Consider the following 6,651-nt stretch of genomic DNA (forward strand, 5'->3'; position numbering starts at 1 on the left):
AAATATACAATGAGAACCTATTTCAAAAGTCGAGGGATTTTTTTTACTGAACAAAGATGAAAATTCACCCTCAAACTTATAAAATATATATTTTGCGGTTCTTTCTGTAGTTTTTAAATTGTCTCTTTGGACAGTAGTGTTTCCTAATATTGTCCTACAAAAAAAAAAAAAAAAAATCAACTTCCATGACCTCGGATGTTTCCGTAGACGTCAGCAAACAAACATCATGAACTCGAGGCTTATAGAAAATTTCGAGCTCCGACGTCGTGAATACCACGAGAGGGCGCCGTTCGTACGGACTACCCTCGTGTACACGGAAATACGACCCCGCATGAATGCAGCGTATGAAGTGACAGACTGGGTGTAGAGACACTGAGGGCTGATTGCAGAGTGGCTGCAGGTGCTGCTGATTGGGGGAACAGGCAGCAGGTGAGGTGGGCGTGGCAGGCAGGAGTATTTAAGAAGGTGACTTTGTCTATTTTCACCCGCTTAGTATCTCATTTCCCTTCATTCCTTTGAATGGAAAAAATCCTCTTATTGCACTGTCTGACAGAATAATAAATTTCCCTTTCGAGAGTGTGAAATATCCAAACCCAACCGCATTATTTTAACGTCCCTCCCAATTTCGGCTGAACGTGTCCTGTACTTTTTGGAGTCTTTGAACTCTGCAAACTTTAGACAATTTTGGCTGATGAACACCAGTTTGAAAGGATAGATTTCCACTGACATTTTTTTTTTAAGAGGTTCAAAAAGGGGACTCCACAGAAACTCTGCATGCTCCCGTGATCACAGAGAAACGTGTTTCCCACTGGGCTCTTCTTCTTTTTTTTTAAACCACCTACGAGTTCTCATCCAACTTCTTTTCTCATGGTAAAGTTTTTCTCTCACTTCTTCTACAATGATTTGTTAAATGATGCTCCATTTCACAAACTCTACAACAAGAGCACAAGATTAGAGCATGATTATATTAATATCTCTCAGCACGAAAAAAAAAAGTTGATTTCTGGGTAAATTCATTAAAGCTGCACATATTTTGGGCGGGTGATTATAAGCCTGCTTTAGCTTTCACTGTAAAAATGTAAAAGAACAAAGATAATCTTTGATGAAATATCCCGAGCTGTTAAGGAGCTGCAGTGCTCAGTCAGCTCCCCGTCGTATCTTAGATGCTGTTCAAGATTTCCCCCCACCAGGAGATTCACTCCAAGTTCAGGAAGACTTCGTCGTCGTGACACGTTGGATTTGACGGCTCATCTTCTGGAGGGAAACACTTCAGCGACGGAGTTAAATTTAGACACAAAGAAGCAAACTGAACAAAACAAACAGGATGACGCAGGAAGCTGGATTCACACACTTAATTAATTGAAATGAAATGACAGTTTTACCAAGTTTTGACAAAAGTTCTGCAAATACTTCATTTATTCTAGAATTTAAAAAAAAAAAAAACTTTCAGTGATTTACTGATGTACTTTCTTAATTGGAGCAGCTAAATTTAATCTGGCAATTGACTTTCTCAGTGGTGGAGTTCCCAACATTTGCCCTGACAGGAAAATATTCACTACAATTGACATTCGATGGTTCATTGTACCTCTTAGTACACATTTTTACTTCACACCTGCAGGCCACATTCATTTCAAATGCACTGAAAGATGCTGTTCACATCTACTCACTAAAGTGAGATGTTTTTTGTTAAACACACATTTTAAGAGTCAGAATAACTCCCTTTGCTCCTATATTTTCTAGGTCTTTAGTTCCTGAATAACTTCCAAAAACCTAATTTAGTAGAAACTTAGAGACTGTGTTCATTTGTTGCACTTCTAATCATTTATTTCTGATGAATTACCAGCACAACCAACGGAGAATGTAATCAGTGTACGAGTGAGTTACCAGACGAATAAAAATGCTAACAGCCAATCAGACCTGGGATCAGAGCAGGTTTCAGGTTCGGCTATTTTAACTTCCTGATTGTTGGAAACCTCATGCATGCCAGCGTGAAACCGAAGAGCCGCTGTGCTGCAGCCACTCTCAGTAGGATATGGGGCCACTCATAGTAAAAATAAAATGTTTGACCAGAGCTGACTCATTTTGGCTGATTCCCAGAAGAAGATGGAAATAGTCCACCATTCAAGAAGAAAGTGACCAAATGAGCAAACATTATAGCAAAGTTTTAGTGGGGAAAAAAAGTGCTTTTAGAGGAATACAATTGTAAATATAGCACAGATAAAACACACTAAATATGTAAAGCCTTCCAGATTTAAAAGCTTGTGAAAAAAAGCTTGGTATCAACACAGTATGCAGCTTGTCGTGACTGCATCAGTCATGAAAAAGGATTTTGGTCGACACAACAGGCTGCGAGAGAGAGCTGCAGATAACAAATAACTATGATGCATTAACATGTCTTTGTCCCCAAGCCAGTTTCAAAATGATCAACCTGAACACAGTGGCGTTTTGCCTTTGTTTGCACACTATACCCTCATTGTGCATTAATAGAAATTATGAATATTTAATGACAGCGAGCTCCTGCGGTCTTTCAGAGAACTTGTGTGGGCAAGAAGTGTGTGAGAGGAAGTCGTTAGTGTTGAATTTGCCAATTTAATACACCAAGATGGAGAAAACGGCACCCAAAGGTCATGACGGAGAATCTAAAATGTTAAATTGTTTATTGTGTTTAAACCAGATTCCAGCTGCTCCATGTGGACACAGTCTATCCAACATTACAGCCCAGTATCACGACAAAAGCGTGAAATAGACACGCCCGTCCAATACAGTAAAAACGCGACATAGCCACGCTTTGGACTACGGAGACGTGAAACTTGCAGCCACGTAAATGTCAAGTGACGGGAGGATTATGTGACCAAGGTCCAGCAACAGAGTTGTTGTTTTTTTTCTTAACCCCAACCATGCCTTTTTGCAAAAAGTTACATTTTCCTGTAAAACACATGGCTCTAAGCATGCATCAGGCTTCATTTTTGTCCACTACAGGAAAATGTGTAACTTTAATGCGTGGCCATCTCACATTTTGCTGTTGTGGACAGGCGTGTCTATTTCACGCTTTTGCTGTGATACCAGGTTGTACCTTTTGATTAAGAGACAAGCATGTCAACACAATTACCTGCAAGTTCTTCATTAGAGCAGCAGTTAAATGATGAAGGCAGCAACAATGACTTTAAAAAGACCAACATGGTCCTCGTTAAGGATCCAAAATATGGAGAACATAATGACATTTATACAGCGGTGGACGGTTGCATTAAGTTCCAAAGGTGTTTGAATACATTAACACCTGCAAGCTTGACATTTCAGAGTGCAGACATCTGATGAAGAGCGCGGCACTCGCAGCATCACCTCGTGGTAATCTCGTACACTCTGGCTCTGCCTTCTTCTCTGTCACATTTGTCAGACTCGTCTCACTGAGCAAAAATGAAATCCAGGCAGACCAAATGGAAATGTTCCAGAGGTAGAAATGTCCACACAGTAAATGGGAACATCATTTTAACCAAATTATACCAGGCCACAAACGCGAGCGGAGGTATGATTTAAAACAAAACAAAAAAGAGAGAGAAAAGAATACTTTTCCATTTACAAAACATTTAACCGTCTCGTTTAGATAACACAAACCCGTTTATCTATCAAAATCACAGATGCACATAAGTTATGTCATGGTTTTGAGGTCAACAAAAATCCAAAGCTTTTAAAGGGCCGGCTACAGCTTCAAAGTAGATAAATACGGTGTTTGTCATTCAATAAAATTAAATGGCTCGACTAAATTTAAGAATTACAGTTGGACTACAGATTCGACTTCATGTGAAAGTACGTCCATCTTACTTTATACTGTTAAAGATCACTGCTAGATGTTCACTAATAATATTTCCAGAGCACAAAAAAAAGTGATGATTTGACATTTAAAACGTACAAAAACAACAGCAAACGAGCACCTCATCTTCACGAGGCTGACATCACCAACAACGACTAAAGCAGCAAAGGTTTTAAGAAGTGCGCATGTCGAATCAAGATATATCTTTAGATGCTGCATTGATGAATACGGAAAAACAAATACAGCGTTTAATATTGGCTTAGAAAACAATTTTCAGGCTGTTGTAAATTCCCTATTAAAGTGGACGTTACATGAAAAAAGTGAAAAAAAAAAAAAAAAAAAAGTTAATAACTGTCACCCTTTACGTCACACCCCTGAATTTGTCCGCTTTAACGCGCCATTCACGTTTTCATCTGTACCTTCGGTATTCCTCACACAGTAAATTGCAGGACTCACTTGGACGATGTCCACAGAGATCGGACACATAATGTCACACACACGCACACACACGTCACACACACACACACACACACACACACACACACACACACACACACACACACACACACACACACAGCAGAAAGAGAGAACGAAGAGGAGGCAGGAAGTCTGGCTTGTCAGATTCATTAGGAGCCTGAAGGTCACCGAGGCTATCATCACACAGCCTTTATTTGATTTGGGCAGAAGGGTGAAATCTTGTTATAGCTCCTAATGAGCAGAGACGAGTCCCCAGAACACACGGAGACGGCGGAGGCCTGTCTGGCACCTCGTGTCGCTTGACATTTGTTGTGTCCCCCGCTCGGGCTTCAGGACGAGGTTTGAGGACGGAGAAAGAGTGCAGGGACACCTTCTCCCTCTGCTTGTTGTTCCCCGGTGAGACGACCGACAAACATACACACACACACACACACACACACACACACACACACACACACACACACACACACACACACACACACACACACACACACACACACACACACACACACACACACTGTGCAGGCTGCTAATGAGGGCAAAGCTCCCTCACCGAGGTCGCTGTCGTTACCAGAGGATACACAGATGAGATGAATGTGGGGTAAAGCATTTATTGTCACACCGGAAGATGTTGAAATTTCCTTTTCAAATGACAGACGTGAGACTTTTTCCCCTCCGCAGTAGAGCAGGACTAATACAGTATCTGCAGAGCACAGTTCATCACACCGGCTTTGGGAGCTGCGCTCCTTTTCTTTTTCTTTTTTTCAGTTATTTACACCGAGGTGCTGGTTGAAGTGTTATCTTCTTATTTTTTTTAACAGATAAAAAAGGTAGATAAAACACGAGCTGCACCAAACGCTGGCTGGTCATCCGGTGGAGAGCGTTTCAATGTAAAATGAAAGAAGTGAAAGGCTTGCTTTTGTCAAATCGGCTAATGTATGCCATTAGTGCTGAAAGGAAGCGACACGGACCGGTCGAGATAAAAACATAAAAACATTAAAACCCACAAAAAAAAAGAAAAAAGGCTACGAATGCTGGAGCTTTTAAGACTGCCTGTGCTGCGGATGAGTAATTTAATTAGCTAACTCATTGAATTTTTATGAATTATATATATATTTTGCTTCACCTTCCTACTAATAAAATCGACTCTAAATAACCAGTCATCATAATACTGATTGTTTATACATTGATTATATGATATTGCATATTAGTGCTAGGCTGGTCCATTGGTTACTATAATTTCTAAATGATTTGATTTGTTTTACGTGCTGTTAAATTAATGCAGCAATAAAATAATTAGACGCAAACTGATCGTATTCAGGGAACTAAAGTTACATTCAGTAATCTACTATTTCGCTGCAGAGAAAATTATAGAGCTCTTTGTATGCGTTAAGAGGGGACACCTTTAAATTTCTTACTAATGCTTCTAACTTTTTTAAACACAACAATTAATAAGCCATGTACTAAACCATGTAATCTGTCTGTATTTCTTGTTGAGTTTTGTGTTTTGAAAGTAAATTTTTTACCCCGATGAAGTTTCTGATACAGGTAGATACTGTATGCACACACATATAATGAGGTGCATCTCTGATGTTTAGCCTGTAATGAAACCCGGTTATTCTGAGTCACCTGGAAGCTCTTTGAGTTCATCCTTGTAAACTTGTGACTAATGAATTGGATATTTTTCCAAAGATCAAATAAATGTAATCCCTTCTGCAGCCTGTAAATGTTGAATCGCGGTCCTGCAGACTCTACTTGTGTAATTCAGGGATCTGTGTGAGAATAGCAGAGTAATAAATGAGATAGACGTCGTAAAAAGATGGAAATTCAGCTCATTTCACTGCTTCCTTCCTCCCCGCATAAAAAGCAGATCTTCCTTCTGCAAAAAAAATCAAAAAACAAAAAAAAGATGCAGAAAAACTGTAAACAGTGGGATTTTGTGCGCGCGCATCCGGCTTCAATTGTGTAAAATCCTCGCTGCCGTTACAGATACCATCTTTCATTAAGACCACATATTGAAAAGCTTCTTTTCTGCACTCACAGAAACAAAACAACAACAAAAAAGGAGTTAATTTAAGCGAGCCGAGGCAAACATCCAATTTCATCACGAGGGGAATGACACACATTTGTGAAAAAGGGATTTTCCCCATTTGCCTCGACTAGAAAATCAGATTTCATAAGGAGGTTCCCATGGCGATGAATACTACTATATGTTTGAAAAAATTCTGAATATTTACAGCCTGTATGCTACTTTCTTTAGGCTTTGCTTCATAGCGGTGATAAAGAGAGTGTAATATAAAACAAACATGATGTATATGTGATGATGTGTTTCATCATCCAGCTGTCAGTTTGTCTTTGTTGCCTCG

Source organism: Brachyistius frenatus, unplaced genomic scaffold (assembly GCF_029030835.1).
Source record: "Brachyistius frenatus isolate BFR_SWC_R1_liver_20210118 unplaced genomic scaffold, ASM2903083v1 Contig_73, whole genome shotgun sequence".
NCBI lineage: Eukaryota > Metazoa > Chordata > Actinopteri > Embiotocidae > Brachyistius > Brachyistius frenatus.